General features: G+C 39.7%; 1 long non-coding RNA gene across 1 annotated transcript; it reads left to right on the forward strand.

Moving 5' to 3' along the window:
- Positions 1 to 6915: 6915 nt before the first annotated feature.
- On the forward strand, positions 6916 to 18784 carry LOC308608053. Its single transcript, XR_014014082.1, has 3 exons — positions 6916 to 7000; positions 18087 to 18214; positions 18528 to 18784. It is a non-coding gene; the product is annotated as an uncharacterized lncRNA (long non-coding RNA).
- The last annotated feature ends 2542 nt before the right edge of the window (positions 18785 to 21326 follow it).

The following is a 21326-nucleotide window of genomic DNA, read 5'->3' on the forward strand; positions in this document are numbered from 1 at the left end:
AAGGATGATACACCATGATCAAGTGGAGTTTATCCCAGGAATGCAAGGATTCTTCAATATATGCAAATCAATCAATGTGATACACCATATTAACAAATTGAAGGAGGAAAACCGTATGATCATCTCAATAGATGCAGAAAAAGCTTTTGACAAAATTCAACCCCCATTTATGATAAAAACTCTCTAGAAAGTAGGCATACAGGGAACTTACCTCAACATAATAAAGGCCATATATGACAAACCCACAGCCAACATCATTCCCAATGGTGAAAAACTGAAACCATTTCCACTAAGATCAGGAACAAGAGAAGGATGTCCACTCTTGCCACTGTTATTCAACGTAGTTTTAGAAGTCCTAGCCACGGCAATCAGAGAAGAAAAATAAATAAAAGGAAAGAAATTGGAAAGATGAACCGGTTTGCAGGGCAGAAATAGAGACACAGATGTAGAGAACAAACGTATGGACACCAAGGGGGGAAAGCAGCGGGGGTGGTGGTGTGATGAATTGGGAGATTTGCTTTGACAGGTAGACACTGATATGTATAAAATGGATAACTAATAAGAACCTGCTGTATAAAAAAATAAAATAAAATTCAAAAAACCTCCAGAAAACAAACAACAAGATAACCGTTCACTGACACAAAAGGGATTATAGTTATTTACTGATTTTGGACTTGATTGATATCCTGTAGTTCCCTCACCCTGTGGCAGAATAATCTGTGCTCTTTAAAACAGACAAATACGTGACCTTGTCAAACTGCTGTGGACGCTGTGAAGTGGGAGAGGGGTCAGAAGAGAGTGAAGGAGAAGGTTTAGGATCCGGTAGGGGGTGCTTTACTCCAGGAACCCTCCCAGCACACTCCACCCACCGGGAAGAGAGGAAAGTTAAAAAAAAAAAAAAAAAGGTTTTCTTCTCAGGGTGAGGCTTGGGCCAGGAAATGGTTTTATCCTTTGGATCTGTGGTTTGTGGCTTGTCCTGGACCAAAGATGTCTCTGACAACCTGTGAGGATGTAAAGCCCCTGCTAAGAAGATGCTTTAAAAAAAAAAAAAAAAAAACTGTTTTCTTCTCTACCCATTTGTTGAAAGGGTGTCCAGCCAGCAAATTAAGGTGTAGAGAGCTATGGCAAATATTGTTCTAAAAATTCAACTGTGTTGAAATCTTGAGAATGTTTCCTTCACTTTCTCATGTACCCACAGAATTTCAGGGAGAGCCACAGGATGACACATGTTGCAATACAGTGCTGGAAATGCAGAGTCATGTTGAAATCTTAGTCAACAACTTTTAAAAAAAGATAGTGGGATGTGGTGAGTCATGAATTATGAGTATAGTCCAGGGCCGAGGTTATAGAATAATTTCAGATTGGGTATGCCAGTGGGTAGAGGGGAGGGAGGAGGAAGGACAAGGCATTTTAGGTGGAGAAAACAGGATTACCCAAGCCCCAGGGATGTGAAGACCACAGAATGATCAGAGAAGGGTGAGGCTGGAAACCAACAGGGTAGAAGGAGCCAGTTGGTTGGAAAGATACACTAGAAGGCATTATAAAGAGCTCTAGATCCATGCTAGAGGTTTGGGACTCTTTGCTGTAGGAGAACATACATTGTGATCAGAATGATGGTTTGGAAGGCATAGAAAGTGGATGTGATTGAGAGAGCGATGGATTATACAGAAATAGAAAAGATGTGCATTTGAATGCAAACAGCAGTAGTTGGGATGGAGAGCAGGGAGCACATCTGAGAAAATTTTGGTGTATTTGACCAGGTTCAGTAAGAAAGTGAATGTGGGAATGGGAGTAGAAGGGGAAAGAAGGACTAAGGATAATCTCAATTTTTAGTTCAGAAACCTACGGGGATTTAGAAATGCCATTAACTAACTGGTCATTAAACATCGAAGGAAAGGGAGCTCCGGAAAATTGAGGGGATGGCAGGAAGAGTTATACATTTTGTTTGGGACATATTGAGGGTGCAGTTCCAAAGAAGCATCCAGGGTTTAAAAAAAGTGAGAAATACAAGTCTGGGGTGAGGAACAGATGCAGAGCTCTCCATCAGGATTTGAAGGATCGTTAGGGTCCACTGGGATCCCTCTTAGAGAAGAGCTGATGTGATGAAAACTCTTGGGGAAAGAGTATTGGACAGAAAGAAGGCAAGCAGAAGGATCAGAGGACTAAGCATGAAATCCTGAGAAACCCTAAGGTTAAGGGATTGAGCAGAGGGGATAGATAGCTTTGGGGGAAAAGGAGGAGGTAAAACGTCAACCAGGGGAAAGCGGTGTCGGAAACCAAAGGAAGGTCACTGGAAGGAGGAGAGAATGGTCATCACAACAACCTCGTGTGTGTGAGGCCTGAGAAGAGAGTCCTGGATCTGGCAATGAGGAAGGCATTTGGTGCCCTATCAGAGCTGTGCCCTTTGAGAGATGAGGACCAAAGTCAGGCAGCAGTGGGGCGAGTCACTGGGAAAGGAGGAAATGGAGAAGAAAAAGTCTGTTCAGAAATTTTCTGGTGGATACTTTAGGCGTACACTAAAACATTTATCAGCCATGTTCTGTGTGCCATGTACTATTACAGGTGCTAAAAACGCAGGGGAAAATTGGACAAGATCCCTGCCCTCCACAGGGGCATTTTCTCTTCTGGGGAAAGGGAGATGTGTAAATAAATCATCAAGGAGTCCATGTTAAAGCATATCTGTCCCAGAGGATCCAGTGCTGTCTCTTGTAAAGACCCACTAAATTGCATATGATGACACAGAGAATTCAGAACATCAAAAATGAAGAACCACAATCAAGCTATTGTTAGAATCGTGACCATTTTTCAATTAACCATAAACTCACTAGAACTGGATTGATCAGTAAGATTGGAAGCCCACAGTGCTTTTCACTTGAAATACAGTGAACTCTCTGGATTGGGAAAAAAACCGTAGAAAGACCGTTCATGGATCTACCACTGCCTGCACACTGAGGTCTATACCAACTAAAAAACTTCAAATACTTTCCATTATTCAGACGATACCTCTCCTGCCTCCATGCTTCCCTTCCCAGAAACATTTGGCAAAAACAATGGTCAAAACACAGCGGAATAAAATAGTAATTGATTGTAGTTTACTGCATGCAAGGGCTATAGTCCATGTAAGGAACACTCTCGGGATGGGGTTGGTGGAAACATTGCAGAGCAAGATTGTAATATTTCAAGACCTCTCATAGTTTATAATGTCATCAAATCAGACAGCAGTTGTCTTTGTCTAGAGTGTGGACAGACTTCTGTCCATTTGAGATTGAGCAAAGTGAAACAAAACAGCACGGCATTAAGAAGTATTATATTGCAATAGAAATTGAACAGCGCCCTGAAAGTCCAGAGTAATGGCAGCCCTCTGAAAAAGAGACATCCATGAGAAAAGTACACGGAGCTGTCAATTGACTACAAGAACACATGCCTTGGGCTTCCCTGCTGGCGCAGTGGTTGGGAGTCCCCCTGCTGATGCAGGGGACACGGGTTCGTGCCCCAGTCCGGGAAGATCCCACATGTCGCGGAGCGGCTGGGCCCGTGAGCCATGGCCACTGAGCCTGCGCGTCCGGCGCCTGTGCTCCGCAACGGGAGAGGCCACAACAGTGAGAGGCCCGCGTACCGCAAAAAAAAAAAAAAAAAAGAGCACATGCCTTCTATAAAAAGAACCGAATTTCAGATCAAGTAGGAATCAGCTCAAAATGCATAAAATAGGACAAAGAGGATTATTTAAATATTTATCTTAATAAAACTGTGCCTATTGGTATCTCATCAAAAAGGTACATAGCTACAACTCTAAAAATAGAAAAACAGAAAACAGAAAAAATAACTTTGCCTTTACTCAGTCTCTTGAACAGGAAGAATTACATCCTAAACAACCTAAGATTCCTTTCATCAAAAGTTTTCTTGTTATGGTAACTCTGTGTCCCTCTTTTTCTTTCCCACAATATCCAATATCCAATTATCCAAACTCTTTCTCTGTCTCTCTGTCTCTCTTTCCAAAGAAAACAATGTCAGCAGCCCGTTCTGACTCTCCTCGCTTCTTCCTCTCTCCCTGTCCCTTATCAGTTCTTTAAATCTTTAATAAACCAATTTACTCTCTTGGCTTCTTTCAATTCTCTGCTTCAGCTGTTAGCCAATCACAGCAAATCTCCAGAAAACTAGGAGGTAAAAGCAAGAATGTCTCAAAGAGGAGGTAGATAAACCGCGAGTACTTACCTGTGAATAAGTTTTATTCCAGAGACACATGGGCACAGTATAGTACTGAATGACCACATAATGGTGTCATAACTGTCATTCACTCCCCCAGTATGTATTTGGAGAATTGTATGAATCATGCTGGAAGCAGGGTCCATCAATACTCTTCAGAAACTGAGCAGAGAGAGCAACTTTTCCCTTCTTTTTTGGTGACCAAAACACGGGGACAATGACATTAAATGAACAATAAGAGCAAATCTAGAGATATTCCGTCTCGTGCCCAAGATTACCATTCTCACCAAACTATTCATGTGGTGTGATCTTGGCTTTGAGTCCTTCCTTAGTTCATGTCAATTTTCTAAGGTTGATGTTTCAGCTTCCACAGGTATCTGATATGACACCAGTAATGAATATTTCACGTAAATGAGCCAGATTCATTTTCTCTTGCTGGTAACAAGAACTCTGCCTAATATATAAACTAGCACCAGAAGCGGGGCTAAAGGCAACATCCCACAGAGGAAGAGTGGAGGAGGTGGGGGGATAAGGTGTTTTGGGGGAGATGGAGGAGCTCAGTTGAGGCTGAAGGACCACAAAAATCTTGTTGTTAGTCACGGAAGGGAATGTTGCAGCACATGGCATGCTGAGATAAAACCACCAATTACATTATCACCCGGAGTGAGGTGCTTGTTTCAAGTAAGTGTTCCAAGGAAGCTACTGCTACCATCATAGAAGAATATGAAAGGCGTAAAGCATTTCAACACTTGAGGCAGAGTAACTGCTTCTGATAGCACAGGCCAGATCAAAGAGCAAGAGTAGACAGCTCAAATCCCCAAATTCTCAACTCAAGAAGCAGATCAATCCCCAGGGAGTGTCTAAGACCAAGCTAATAAATTTCCTTACAAATGCTACTGAAAGGCTGATAAAGTTCCAAATAACAATGCACATTTTGATCTTGCTGGTCATCAAATTACAGTGTCAGTTGGACTCACAGCCATGCCAGATCTCTTACAGTGAATGCCAGGGCATTTTGGGGGGAAACAGTAGGAACCAAAGGATTGTTTTGGGACTTAAGGTAAAATTTGGAGTAATCAGAGCATCCCAACCCCTCAATCCCACCTGAATTTCCATTGTCACCTGGAGGACCTCTTATTTCTCTTTTGATGAGTCTATTCCCTCCCTCTCCTGCAGACATCATACCCTTTTCAATTACCTTGTGATATCAAGCCAGTTCTCCTCATGTGCCCCACCTCTACAAGGCCTTCATTGTTTCCAGACTTACGACTGAAGCCAGATCTCAACACACCCTAGGAAGTTAAGCTGTACGAAAATAATAATTGCAGGACTTTGTTCATTTATATCAACAAAAATCTGGAGCCTTTATGTGGTTATGGATTCGTAGGATATTTATCCAAGGAAGGAGAATCAGGAAATTTATTAATATGGGTGAAGTCATTGGAGATTCTGGATTCTGTGTGCTGGGCAGCTGGATCTCTTTCCAATTGTTTACTCAGCTGGCTGACGGAAGTCTCAATTCAATGTCAGCCCACTGTAAATAAAGTAGAGATACCGGAGTTACCTAGTCAGTGTAAGGAAAGAGTCCTAATATTTTGGGACTCTAAACAAATTTCTAAACGCTTTTCTAAACTTTGGGTTATATGAATGTTAAAGTGAGTTTATTATGTATGAACAACCTTGAAATGTGTTCTTGTGTGATGTGAATCTTGAAATGTGATCTTGAAATGTGTCCCTTTAAGAGGGCACGGATTTTCCCTTCATCAAGTCCTTGGGAACCATGCTGGTAAAGGGGGAGTTAGTTTGTAAGGATAAGTGATCACTGCTGCAATGAGAAGAAGGCACTGTGAAGGGATAAAAGGAAAACCTGTTTGGAGGCTATGTCATTAATTCCAGGGACATGTGATGTTACCTGGGTCAGAGCCAGAGCAGTGGAGGTGGCTCAAAGTGATCAGATTCTGAATATATTTTAAAGAGACCTTGAAAGATGAGATAATAGGTTATATAGACGGATTGGATATGGAGTGTGAGAGGAAAAGGAGACAATGAGAGTTCCAAAGATTTTTACCTGAGCAACTTCGAAGACGCGATCACCGTTAACCAAGATGGGGAAAGTTGCTTGCACAGCAGGTTTAGGGCAGAAATCTCAGAGTTAAGTTTTGGACATCCTGAGTTTGGGATAACTCCCAAACATCAAGTGGAAATGTAGAGTTGGTAGTTGGAAATACAAGTCTGCTCTTTGGGAGATAAGTATGGGGATGGAGATTCAATTTGGAAACCATCAATACAAAGATAGTATCTTGAACCAAGAGGCTATATGAGATTTCCAGAATGTTTAAAGAAGAAAGAAACAAGAATTAATTCTGGACACACTCCAACATTACCAAATCTGGGAGGAAAGGAGGAATAATCAAGAGACTCAGAAGGAGGGAATTCTATTTTGATCATGTGTTTTTCAAATTTCTAAACACTCATCAGTTCTATAGCTTCTCTGCTCATTCTCACAGAAAGATTACTTAACAGATAATGACTGTTATTTTCTTTTTGTTAATACACATGCTTCTTCTTTCTCTTGTCTTATTACATTAGCCAGAATTTCCAGTACTCTGCTCGTAATAGATTTGCTCCCTAGGCACATTTTATATTTTATATACTCGCTATTGGGCATGTTTCTCTTGAGAGGACAGTGGTGCAATGAATAATGCATCTGACTATGGATCAAAGCATTCTAGGCCAGTTACTCTGGCCCAGAACTAAAAAGGAATATATCTCATGTTTGTCACTGAGTATAATGGTGGTGAGTGTTTTATTACATAGTCTGTGTAAAGACATGCTTGTTTTTTCTAGCTTTACAAAAGATTTTACTTCAAAGGCATTTTCTGCATGTATTGAAATGATCAATGATTTTTCTTTAAGACCTATGATGATTTATTTTCTTATATTGAATCGTTTTGTAACTCTAAAATAAATCCTACTTGATCATGATGGGTTATATTTCTAATACATAGTTGAATTAATTTAGTTTTTTAATTGAGATTCGTATAATGTTAAATAATATATAACTTTTAATCATATAAAATAATAACATTTTAATTTGGAGGCATGTAATTTCTTATTTTGTACTAGTCTTACCAGGTATTGAATTAAAAGACAAATAAATAAGTACTTTACAGGTTTTCTATCTTTAATTTTTTTTTTTCTGGAGAAAAAAAAGTTGTTTAAAATAAGGAATGTTTGTTTCTTTGAAGTTTGTTAGAAGATATATTTTAAGTCATCTGCCTTTGTGACTGTTTTAAAGGAAATATTAATTACCATTTTTGATTCTGTAAAAGTTATTGTCTACCAAAATTTTCTGTTTTTTTATTAGCTAGTTTTGCCAATTCATTTTGTCAACTGTACTAAAAATTTATCTTATATATTCTACTTATTGGAGTATAATTGTGCATAGTATTAGTTTAATAGTTGTTTTGTCTCTAGTTATATCCTTGTTTTTATTCTACATATTTTAAAAATTTTGCAATTACTTCTTAATCTGTCTTATTTGGTTTTAGTCTATTTATGCTTTTTTCAGAAAACCAAGATTCAGTTTTATAATTTTTCTTATTTAATTTCATTGCTTTCTGTCTTTCTCTTTATTGTTTCCTTTTTTCTTTTTGTTTATTCTGTGCTTAGAGTCTTTTTGAGTTGAACCTTAGCTCATTTGTTTTCAATATATTTTTCTTTCTGATACATGAATACATACACAGATATACACACGTGTTTAAAGCTTTAAATTTCCCTTGTGTTTCTTTAGTTTTTTAAAATTAATTTAAATATGTGGTGGTGTCATTGTCATTCAAATTTGTGTTTCTTAAAATTTACATTGCAAGCACCTTTTTAATCAAGGGTAATTTACTAGTCTGCATTTTACTTGCAAACACATGGGACTATTCTAGCGATCCTTTTGTTATTGATTTCTAATTTTGTAGCGTTGTGCTTAGCATCATAGGTTATACGATGTCGATCCTTTGGAATTTTTAGAGGCTTCCTTTGTGACCTAGCAAAAATTTGTTTTTTATACCTCCAAAGAATGTATATCGTACCCTTCTGAAATATAAAGCTGTGTATAGGAATATTAGCTTAAGCTTATTTATTGTGTTATTCAGATATTTCATAGCTTTGCCCATTTTAGTATTTTAATTTATAGGTTTTGCAAGAATATTTAAAAATCTCTGATTTCAATTTTCACTTACTCTTCTTGAAGTTTTGTCATTACTTCTTTACATAATTTGATTTAAAACTGACATATAGGGCTTCCCTGGTGGCGCAGTGGTTGGGAGTCCGCCTGCCGATGCAGGGGACGTGGGTTCGTGCCCCGGTCCGGGAGGATCCCGCGTGCCGCAGAGCGGCTGGGCCCGTGAGCCATGGCTGGTGGGCCTGCGCATCCGGAGCCTGTGCTCCTCAATGGGAGAGGCCGCAGCAGTGAGAAGCCCGCGTAACGCAAAAAAAAAAAAAACCAAAAAAACAAAAAAAAAAACCCAGAAAAACTGACATATATATATGTACTTATCTTAGCTGCATCTGCTTGGTGTATAGTTCTTTAGTTCTTTTTCACCAGCATTTAATTCTCCTCTTTAATTCTTTTCATATGTTTTAATTTGTATTTAGTATTAAAATTCCTATCTACCTTTTTTAAGTGGCATTGTTTGAATTCACCTGGCATATGTTTTTCACCCCTTTATTTTTTTACTTTATGTATACTTTCATTTTAAGTATGTCTTTTAAAAGCCACAGATGGCTCAAAAGTAGTTAAAAAAATTCAAGCTGAGAGTTTTGTCTTTTGATCAATAATTTTATACGTCTCTCACAACTATCATTTTATTCAGACTTTGTTTTGCCATTTTGTTTTTTGTGTTTTCTATTAATCATGATTTTCCCCCTCCTTCCCTACCTTCTCTTATCTAGATCAAATTTGTTCTTGTTGTTGTTGCTTTGAAAGTTATGATTTCTATCTTTATTCTTCCAGTGGTTACTCTTACAAAGATTTATCCTTGTATGTATTTTAGGGCTCGCGATACCTGTGTCTTCTCTCCACGCAAAGTGAGTAATTCAGTGTGCTTTCCTCTTAATCTGTTCTCTCCATCACCTTGTCCCATTTTAGTTCCAGCTTTTCATGGATTTGCTATGTAGATGAGGTTTTATTGTTACACAGAAGACAATACATTTTACTTCTTTACTCACCTACTTCTTTATACCTTGTTGCTCCTTTCCAGAAGCCTACGTCTCATTATTGGTGTACTGTCATTGAAGTCTCATCTTAAAGTCAGTTTTTCTGAAATTTTGTAGTCATTCATGCCTGAAAATATTTTTGATCACCTTTACATTGAAATACCACTTTTTGCTGTATCTAAAATTCCATGTTCAAAATTATTATTTTTTCATCACTTTGAAAAGATTGCTTTATTGCCTCCTCTCGTGCAGCTGAGAAGACTGATGTCAAAGTTTGATCAAAACACAAAAACTTTCCAAAATGTCACCGGGTTTGCTCTTGTTTCAACATTCAATGAGCCATTCCATTCTGAGGTCCTGCATCTTTTCTTTCATTGTGAGAAATGAGTCATCATGTCGTCTTCAAGTATTTTTTATTTCTATTTACGTTTTTGTCTATTTCTTGGACTATTTGAGAAGTGTGCTAGAACTTGTACTTCTGTCTTTCATATCTCTTATCTTTTATTTCATCTTCTTCCATCTTTTATTCCTCCTTGTGCCTGTGGATCATGGGGGAAATTAAAAGGAAATTGACCAGGTCTGAAAGTCAGGCCACCCTAGGCTTCCATTTCCAGAATTGTTATGTTGAAAAAAAGATTACATTTCTTTTCGTCTTTTCAGAGACTAGAACTAGGAAGATAAGTAGAAGTTACAGGGAAGAAAATTGCAACTCATTATAAGGACACTTTTTGAGTAATTAGCATAGCCTAGCCATGGTGTGGTCTCCCTCTCCTGTGAGGGTTCTCTTGCTTCCAGAGCCCTACAGCCACTGTCAGATGTTATAGGAAGGTTGTGATAAAGATTCCTATAGTGGAATGATGTTGGGCTGAATAATGTCTCAGTTCTTTTTGACTCATAGACTGTTTCAGTGCATTTCTGGCATTCGTTCCACACAGGAAGATGTGGCAGTGATGTGAGGAGGCTGGAGATCTAAGGAAATTCAAAAGACCCACTTCATTGGGTGGTTTCCCAAGGTCCCTTAATTATCCATCAGCAAGCCTGATGAACTAGTGAGATAGGAGTGTCTAATTTAGTATATAGACATAGTCTTAGCAAGGCATGAGCTGAGCAGTGACTCAGTGGAGTGGACCGCAGACTCTGGGACCAGGCTGACTGCGGTCAAGCTAGGCCCTGGCTTTGTCATATACTAACTGCGTGGCCTGGGGAAGATCACAGTTCTCTGTGCCTCCATTCCTGTATCTGTAAGATGAGAGTGATAATAGTACCTCATAGGGTTGCTGTGAAGATTGAGTCCCTCACATAAAGAACCCTCTGCTCTGTGCACATAATAAACATTATTATCCCAACATACACTGAATAAGAAAGCGAAGACATGTAGTTCCTTTCAGCTAGCATTTGGGCGAAAGACCTATTACATTCTGGGGATTGTTGTACATGCCACGAAAAGCAGATCTTGTACTTAGATGAACACGCCATGTTCCAGTGCATCTGTAAGGAGCTTTCAGGCCTTTCTTCAAACCAGGAAAGAAAGAAGAGAGCAGTGATTGATGTTTTCTCTTCTCTTGGATTTGAATGTAACTGGTAAACCCATTTAGAGATTCACTGATACACTAGAGTGAAGGAAAAGACTGATCTGATACTGAGACTCTGAGATGAAAAGACAAAGGAGTTTGTGAAATAGAAGAATTTGCAGTCCAAAAATGCAGGGCTAAATTTCTGGTCTACTATCTGCCTATGGCCTTGGGCTGGTCACAGAGCCAGCTGGAAACTCAGGTGTCGCTTTTGTAATATAGGAATATTCACAGGGATGTAAGGCTCCAATGAGAGCTGGAACGTGACGACCCTTTTAAACGGCAAAGCCCTACACCAGAATGTGGGGGTGTTCAGCTGTGTTTTGGGGGTAAATGAGTTAAGTTCACCCAACAAAATTAATCTTCTGGTTCTCTTCATAACAGCACATGTGAATGTGGTTACCTTGATTAACATGAAGAGAGAGACAATCTATGGGGATTCAGGCAGCAGCCTCTGTTGTTACCAGGCACTGTCACCCCACTTTAAGCTGCTTTTGCCCAATTCAGAGTTTTCAGAAAGAGCAGAAGAGTTTGGGGCAGGAGGAGGAATGAAGAGACAGGAAAAAAGGGACATTGTTCTCCAACTGGTTCCCAACCCCGCACTGAGTCAGACTTGAACTGTATGTGTGTGTGTTGTCAGCAGGGGGACCTGGGGGGAGGAGGATGGGGGAGAGAGAAGTTTCTAGATTTGACACAAGACTGTGAGAAAATTTTAATACCTAAAAAGGAGGCTGTTCTTTACTATGTGAAAGGAAATCGCTAAGGCATCTCTTTCAGATCTTTTGTAGGGACAAGCACAGGAAAGCCTTCAGGCTGAATGGGAAAGGCAGACGGAAGGAAGAATGAACGTTTTGTCCCCTGCAGTCCCGAATGCAAAGCTTAATCATTGTTGGGTCGCTCTTTTAGTGAGGCACAGAATTCTCGGTTCCAGCTATTTTTCCTTCAGCCTGTTGAAGCAGTTCTTCAATATCTTCAAGTAGTCTGGGTTGTTGATAAGAGTTTGGAAGCCAGTGATAGTATTGCTCTTTTGTAAAAAATTATTTCCTCCTTGGAATCTTCTGGGATCTTGGCTTTATCCTTGACATGCTCCAATTTCACAGAGAGACGCTAGGCTTTTTTTGCTCCCTAGAATGTAAGCCCCATAAAATCACTCTCTGTTCACTCCTGATTCTTGCTTCCTTGTATCACTATGCCTGACACATAATAGGAACTCAATACGTTTTTGGAACAAATTTATAGTGTGAGACACTCGGAAGACACATTTAATCTAACAAATTTGTCCTTTACTGAAAAAAATCTCAAAATTCACTTTCATAAACTGTCTAATTTCCATTCACCCTTCCTAGATGGCAATAATGAGGTAAATTCTCTCATTTTATTGTGATCCTATGGGTATCTCAACAATCCGGATAACCCCACCTCATTATTTTTGTCTTTTCCTTTCAGTCCACTGGTTTCATTTCATCAAGTAAGCACCTTTTTGAAATTATGCATTTTGAATAACTGAATGGGTCTTACTGTAACTACCAATTTGGTGGTCACCAATCTTTGTTATTAGCATGAAAGCTCTTGCTCAAGCATGAGTAAAATGTTAAAAAAATGTTTTAAAATCAAAGTGGCTACTTGCAAGGATCCAGAGAAATCAACTCATGGGTGAGAGTCGTGTGATTTTCTAAATTTCATTTTGAGTTGATTCCTACTTTATCTGAAATTCGATCCTTTTCTAGCAAATGATATTGTACAATGCTACTACAATCCAATATTGCCATGAATTCATTTAAAATATTACCTTTGAGCCCCTAAAATTTAGACATAATCTACAAAGAAGGGAAAAATTATAGCATTACAAACATTCTTGCTTTTTATATATTCTAATTTACTTATTCATTCATTGATTAATTGAGTCAACCCTTCATTCTTTCATTTCATTCCATGAAATCTCTTCTTGTGAGCCAGAAGAACTGGCCGGTGGGATCACTGGCATTAAAATATACAAACACAAATAAGCAAGACAAATTTCTCCCAGTGGATTCAGTGCAGAAATTTGTGGCTTGCTCTGTTCTCAATTTATGGTCTTTCGCTGTCATTCACCTCAAGAGAAGTAAAATCGGTACACAGTCTCAGAAGATTCTTTCCATGATGACTCTATTAAGTACCAACAGTAATCCAAGACGTAGAATTAGAGTTAGAGATGACATTTTTCCTACCTTTATTTTAAAAGACTCCCTATTTCTTGGCTGAGGAAGAGAAATAGGCAAAGAAACATGGATGGTGATGAAAGCAAAATGAGGCCACATCAGATTCCTCTGGGATGTTTTTCGAGAACATTTTTATCCTTTAAAAAATGTTGCTCTTGTTTCATTGCCAAGGTCAGGGAGAACTTGGATAATCCCCCAGGTATGAACTAACTGTTTAAATGTGACCTGGCAAATAACATATTCATTCCGTGCTCTTTAACTTAAAGGTATCTGCAACATTTCTTAGTCATGATAAGTTAAAATACACTGTACCACACTTGCTCATTTTTTCCTATGCTTTTTTGTTCTAGAAAAAGACAGTAGATAAACTTTCTCTTCAGACCTTGAATAGCACAAACGTACTTTGTACATGGCTCCAAGGAGGAAAATTCCACGTCAATTGTCCCAACCATAGATAGAGGAGAGGTGGATTTGAAATGATTCTCCAGTATAGAAAAAGCAACAGCATTTTCAAAATAAAAAGAGAGAGACAGATATGCAAATGAAGTTTAAAAGAACTACAGAAGGAGCATTTGAAAAAAGAGCCATAAAAGGATGCAAATTACTGGTGTGGACACTAATAGAAAGCAGTCACACGTCTTGCATAGTGACTGGCCCAAGTAGTAAAGGATTTTTATATCAGCTTCGGGAAGTCTCTGAAACCAGTTTCCTTTGTCCTCTTTAATCAAGCGGATTTATTGAGTGTAGTATGCCTTCCATTCCACCCACCCTCCACTTTGCTTCTGTGGAGAAAGGATTGACCACAAATAGCTGGGTAATAATTCTTGATGTTGCAATGTGTACCAAGGCCATTACATGACTCAAAACTGTATAACTCTAAAGCAAACATCCTCAATGTGAGGACTCAATGACGGAATGTCACCTATGCACTGAGCCTTGGTGAAAGCATTTGCCTTTTAACCTCTTTGCCAGTTGCTTGGCTTTGGAAGATTATCCCCACTACTTCCACCATCACCGCACCTCATCTCTCCCTCCTTGTTATGTGTAGGCAGCCCTATTACTGCTGAGCCTTTGGGCAGCTTCTAGTCGTGCAATCCCAGAAGAAACACTAGATGATGTAGAACTGTACAACGTGGGGCAACGTGAAGAGTACGGAGGTGTGACTTTGCACTTGGGAATGGCTGGGGCTCGGATGAAACTGGTTTTGCTTGCATGGTAGGGCTCCGTCTGTGTGTGATCTCTCAAAACTAGAGCCACCATCCTCTGTGGGGTTTCTCTCCTGTTTTTGTTTTGGGCAACTGTTATCTGCAGAAAAATTTCCCACTCAAGTTGAGAGACGACATAAGTGCTCTCCTGTTTGCATCGGTGCCCCTGCTGAGCTGTACGTCCTTCTCTGGTTGCAGCTGGGCATGAGCCGGTGCCATGAAGACACCCAAGAGAGACTCCTTGATGTTCAGCTAAGTCAAAGAACAAAAGCAAGAACCCAGGTGGTTCAGCCTGAGTCTGCCCTGTGACTAGCTGGGAGTTGTTAGGGTTGCGTTGTGCCTCTTCAAAAGATATGCTGAAGTCCCAGCCCGTGAATTTATTTGAGAATGAGTCTTTGCAGATGTAATTAGTTCCGTTAGGTTGAGGATAGACTGGAGTCGTGTAGGTCCGTGATCCTATACGATTGGTGTTCTTATATGAAGAATGAAATCTGGACCAGGACAAAGAGAGAAATTCCACATGAAGACAGGGTGCAGACTGGAATGATGATGCCACAAACCCGGGAGCACCTGGGGCCACCATATGCTAGGAAGAGACAAAGGATGACCCTCCCCTGGAGGCATCAGAAAAAGTGTGGCTGGCACCTTGATTTTGGGCTTTGAGTCTCCAGAACAGTGGGAAGATCATTTTGTATTGTTTTAAGCCATCCAGTTTGTGGTCCTATGTTACAGTAGTCAGAGGAAGTGAATACAAGGATGTTTTAGATGAATTTAAGTAAAAAGTAGACACTAATGACCTTTTCCAAACCTCCATTGTTCAAGGAACCTAGGAATCCAAGTGAGGCTTGGATTTTTACCTTGTTTCAGATACATATTCCTTTTGGAAAAGAGGGAATAAGAGAGCAGGTAAAATGACCATATACCTCATTACCCTGCTGCTGTCTACATTGGCAGGCTTGGAAGCAGGTAGCCCTTGAGGCTGCTCCCAGCAAGGAGCTCTCCTTCCCTGAAGCTAGACGTGTATCCGCCCTCATTCCCACATATGCCCTGAAGGAGAGATCTCCTTCCTACAAATGGTGAGGCATTTTCCTGTCTGTTAAAGGAAAAAGGGAAGAAGGAAGAGATATGGGGATATATGTATATGTATAGCTGATTCACTTTGTTATAAAGCAGAAACAAACACACCATTGTAAAGCAATTATACTCCAATAAAAATAAAATAATTAAAAATAAACAAGTTAAAAAACAGAGTAAAAATACCTGTGATCATCAAAAAAAAAAAAGAAATAAGGGGGTCAAACATTTCGTATACTTAGCAATATCTGTGTTTCTAGGCATTAATTACATACACTGTAAGGTAAATCTATAGTATTTGCTGTGAAGCATTGATTACTCAAGCATGGTGGCCTTCTATGATTCAAGATGAATTAAACCTCATAAATTAATACATTTAATGCATTCAGTTGTGTAATAAATCACCATTAAATAGGAAAGAGGAAGTTCTCATTAAAGAGATCAGATGCACAAGTCTCTTAATAAATAATTTATATTTCAGAAGGAAAGATTCACCAACAAGCTAACGTTTCTGAAATGGACAATCACAAATACAAGATTTCCAGAGACAACATTTGTTTTCTCGCCCTAAATGGTGCTGTAGTTTCTTCCCACTACACAGAGCAACTGTGTCCCTGGACTAACCTGGTCACACAAAGCGGACACCGTTTGCAGCTCTGTTTTTGGAATTCTCTTTTCCATAGAGATCTAAGCCAGGCCTGGGTTAAAGCTACTTCTTAGAAAACGTTACCACTTAAATGATGTCCTTAGTGGCAAAGACCTTCTACTGAATAACAGAGGACCATAATTTCCTGAGGTTATGTAACAAGTATGCTTTCCTTAATCTCTGCAGATGCATATTTGAGGTCCTAAAATTGTATTTTTGTTTTTAATCGTAAGGGAGCACCTTATAAATATCCAAAGGACAAATCACTATCGATATTGGGAACATAATGTGGCGACTTCTTTTGGAGTTTGTTCACTCATCCCCAGTCCCCACCCCTAATGTCTATCGCCTACTATGTGCTGTATGCCAGGCCAAGAATTATAAGGCAAATAGCCTGCACCAGCAGTACGTTCCTCCATCATGGAGTTATAGGCTGTTCAAGAAGATAAAAAACAAACATAAATATCTAAGTGGCACATTTACTTGGTATCTGGACTCCACACTCACTGATGATTCAGACGCAGCAGGCTTGTTTGGAGAGCCAGTGAGGAAGACGATCTGCGTGCGTGAAGACAGACTTGTTTGAGGCTGAGAGTGACTTCCGGGGATTAAACATCGTGGCAATTTGAGAATGAGAGTGTAGAGTCACTCTGCCCTGTGACCTGGTGACCGTGTCTTGCACATTAGTGCAAAAGCGGAATTATTTCAGGCAGCCACAGTAGTCTTTGGAATGAAGTGGAATTAAGCCTGTAATTTTTGGATACAACAATAGCCCAAATTGCACCATCAAGAGATGTGAGAGAAGGGTCGCGTGGCCATTCCTAATCTCCAAAGGTGAGGAAGTGTGAATCCTCTCATGGGCTGGAAGCAGGGCAGAGGCAGGTACTGGTGCGCCTCTGGGCCCTACCAGTCTGGTAGTAAATAAAAACTAAAGCCTAGGAAGATACAAATGTGAGCTGCAAGTCTGCACAGAGGCTGACTCATTTCTAGTTCAGAGCAACCCTGGGTGTGTATAACCCTTGGCTCCCAGATTCAACTGGAAGAAGATGCAAACTGATTCTCCCAGGGTGAGTGGCCCCTGGGATTTGCTCTCCTCTTCCTGAAAAGCCACCCAAACTGGAGCTTGGCTTGGTAACCATTTCTTCCAATGAGTGAATGCCCTCAGGGCAAAACCAGTTTTGTGCGCTAAGCTTACCTCTCTGGAATGTGGCGTTTGTTCAGATTTTGTTCCAATAATTATTCACTTTCTTTTCAGTGTTTTAAAAAATATTAACTTACACTTCATTGATTCGTTAAGTTTGTCCTTAGTTGGAAGGTGAGTCTAACTGTTTCACTTGCTATGAAGCAAAAGCCCCAATCAAGGCTTTTCAATCTTAGCTCTACTGACATTATATGGTGGATGACTCTTTTCTGGAGGGCACTGTCCTGTGTTTTGTAAATTGCTTGGCAATGTCATTAATTTCTACCAACCAGATGCCAGTAGTGACGTCCCCACTCCCCTTAGTCATGACAAGTGAAGTGCCTCTAGAGATTGCCAAATAGCCCCTAGGGAGCAAAATGGTCTTTAGTTCGGAACCACTAGAGTATTGATATTATAAAATAAAGATTTCTGAAAATACTTTCAGTGTATTGGGAATTAAGAATAATTGTATTTTGCGCATTGGCTTCAAATTTCAGTTTTGTGATGTTGAAGAAGAGGGCCTTGAAAATCTGATGGGGAAATTACTGAACAACGTGACATAGTAGAAAGAATATTAACTTACATACAGGCCAGACAGAATTGGATTCTAAATCTGCCTCAACTACTTGCTCTGAGAGACTGCTGATTTCATGGCCTCAGGCAAATCACTAACCCCTTCACCCTTACTTTCTGCTTCTGGAAATTATGATCCTCAAAGGGTTGTTTGCAAGTCATTTCCTTCTCATTGGGTTTGATTATGCAATCAGAGCATGTACTGTTAACTTCTGTTTTCTTTTTCAGATATTTTCTCAAATATAGACTCTTTGACCAAAGGCTTTGTTGTGATGTTGGGAAAAAAATCCCATTGAGTTAAATATGTTAATTCACAGAATATTTTATTTAACTTGGATTCTTAAGGAGTCTTCAAGGTAAGCCTCAATTTTAATCTTACTTTATGGGTTGGGGAAAAAAGGCAGAAACATTTTACACAAGGCTAAATATCATGTTCCAAAATGTGTACTTTTTCTTGAGGTGTATTTTTAGCATTATTGTATACAGGTGGGAGATAAGAACCATTTTGGTGTAAGGCAAGCAACAAACACAATTTGTATTCTTTTCCTTATCAACTCAAATCAAAGTCAACATCTCCTTGATGGTTATACAAAGAAAATGTACTGAGTGCCAGTTACTAGGCACCGTGGTAAGTGGGTTTTATGTGTTATCTCATTTGATTTTCACAAGGAACATCTGCGGAAAGTGCTGTTCCCATTTTACAGATTCAGGAATCTCGGGTATATTGAAGCAAGAGATCCACATTCATCCAACTAAGAGTAAATAATCCCAGCTCTGCTGTGTCAGACCCAGTGCTCTTACAAAAAACATCATGCTGCTTCTGATGACCAAATGGAAGAGGAGAAGTCAAGATGCATGGCCACCCCTGGGGGGAAATCAACTGCCTGGGGTTCCCCCTCATGCTCATGCCCCCAACTAAAAGCCAATTCAAGTGTCTTTTTCAGAATAAAAAAACAGAAAAGGATGCATGGACCCCAGAGGATAACGTCTTATTGGAGGAAGCATGAACTTTGTGAAATGTAATGGGAAGGGTTCGTGAGGAAAGACAGAGGTTCAGGATGTGAAAAATATAAGACAGAAATAAACAAGGGAAAAGGGATGGAGGGTGGGACCAGAGGTAGGGTTTATAGAAAACTCCTAACACTTATCAGATTAAAGGAAACACCTTTATTTTTAGTTAAACAGAAACTCCCATGGCATCTATTCAATTTTGTGTGTTTAAATATAGGATTATAAATGATACCCTGCTGCCCACCAAGAGTTTACTTATGGGAAATGAACCTTCCTTTGACACAGAGACAAGCTTCTTAATCATCAGATAACTCTAGCATTTTGACGTTTGGGGAACGAGGGAATTACGTTTCAAAGCTTCTGCCGAGTACAGGAGTGCTCAGTGGGGCATTTTGTCTCAGTAAGAAGCAGAGATCTGGGCTCATAGATCTTGGATAGAAAAGACCTTTGAGACTCAGGTGGATTTTCTTGCCAGGGCAGAAGAAGGAATGAAAGCTATTACACAGAGCCTCTAAAGAGCATCCGCTTAGCAGGACCTAACGCTTCAGCTTGTGTCTGTCAAGTGAAGATGAAGTAGATCCTAAGCCACTTGAGTTCGACTCACATTGAAGAAATGATCACATCTGCTCTCCCTCTGTTTATAGCGAACACTTTCTCCCAGGAATGGTGGTAAATGTGACACTGGGCAAGGCAAATTGTGAGCATCTGTTTAGTTAGCATAATTTCTCCTTCCGCGCAGCTACATGTTTCTAAATATTTTGATTCTATATTCACAACCTAGTATTAGATGGAGTTTATCCTCAGCTAAGTGGACTTCCACTGGGGGCTTAACTTACAGTCTGTGAGTGGGTATAGGAGTTTTTCAAGAGAAGCCAGAAATGGATATATTGATGTAGTATTTCCCAAGTTTTAGGTATCTGTAACTACTTCCCATATTTGGAGATACGACATAATATATACACAGTCATTCTGCGATCTCAGTTGATTCGAGGTCTGACTAGTTTGACACCACTAAAGACAAAAAGAAATTCCTTCTTGAATGTTCCACAATGGAAAGAGGAGAAGAAAGAATGAGACTTGGAGCCACACTCTTTTGGGAATTAATGGTTGTGTGTCTTTGGGCCAGTTGCTTAATCTTTCTTATCCTTTATTTTGTTATTGTGAAAATAGGGTCATGGGACATGTCTCACTCGGTTGTAATGAGGACTGAGTAGCCACAGTATGTGGCTCATAATATGCTAAACAAGCATCAGCTCAATACACATTTCAATTATTCAGTAGGCTCCAGAGATGACCAGTTTATTCAGAGTGATCAGATCTCATTTTGGCAACTCAGGTAATTTGGTACCTACAGAAATTTCATGTGGAGAGGAAGAAAGGGATAGAAAGAAATATGATATGAGAATATGAAAAGATGGGGATGGTGCAGTACTGATTTATGAATTAAAAGTCAACTCTACCTAAATTCAAAGATGTTTTCCCGTTCCCTGTTGGCCTCACTGATCCCAAATTCCTCAACTGTTGCCTTATTCCCTGTCATCTTTGTGAGGTTGGAGTTTGATGACTTGTCACATCCATTGTCCTCATGGCAGCCTCAAGCTCCTCCCCCCCAGGGCAGCACCCAATCCTTTACCCTCTCCTGCAGCCTTTGTTTGTGAGGGTGCTCAGAATGAGGACTCAGAAAAAGCATCATCCAGACTCTGCTGAGCTCTGAGTGGCCATGAAGCTTGAGGAAGCCAGTGCCCATCAGCCAAGGGCTACCTTCCTCTGTCTGGCCACTGTGTGTGGCCATGGTGTGGCTGTTTTGAAGATGAGACTAGCAGCCCAGTGCCTTCCGCTGTTCTTAGTTTTCTGTGAGATGTGAAGGAACATGATGGAAAAGCTGCTTCTGAGCAACTCTTTATCCAAAACAGTGATGGCAGACTTTTTTCCAAGCTAAGGTCCAGGGCTAGAAACTTGGGAGCAAAAATGGTATAAAATGTGAGTGATGCTTTTTAAATGAGCACAGTAGTTTCATGAGACCTCAATACTTTAAGATAACATAAAAGCTTGAATTTTTAAGTATCTATTTTAATAGAAAAATGTGTGTATACCTATACTCACCTACATATTTTATGGCCAAATTATAAAGTTCAGGCATGCTGTAGAATGTCCGGAAAGTCCATACATTACTTGACAAAAGAACAAACCTCAAATGTTAGTGCTGTGTGGAATCCAAAGCTATTTCAGGAAAAAGGAACAGATTGCGATTGAAAACCACCCAACTGTAGCTCTAATTAGTATCAAAGTTCAATTTGCTGCAAAGCATGCAGATAATTTATTTGCTGTCTGAAAAATCCAAGGTTAAAATAAATTTGAATGTAAAGTGACACTTAGATTTGAAATATTTTTCATGGGGTTATCCTGATGTTCTAAACCTAGTCCTTGACGATACTCCTTGATTTTAATTCAGAGCTA

The sequence above is a fragment of the Mesoplodon bidens genome, assembly GCF_964165515.1.
Source record: "Mesoplodon bidens genome assembly, chromosome: 20".
Lineage (NCBI taxonomy): Eukaryota > Metazoa > Chordata > Mammalia > Artiodactyla > Ziphiidae > Mesoplodon > Mesoplodon bidens.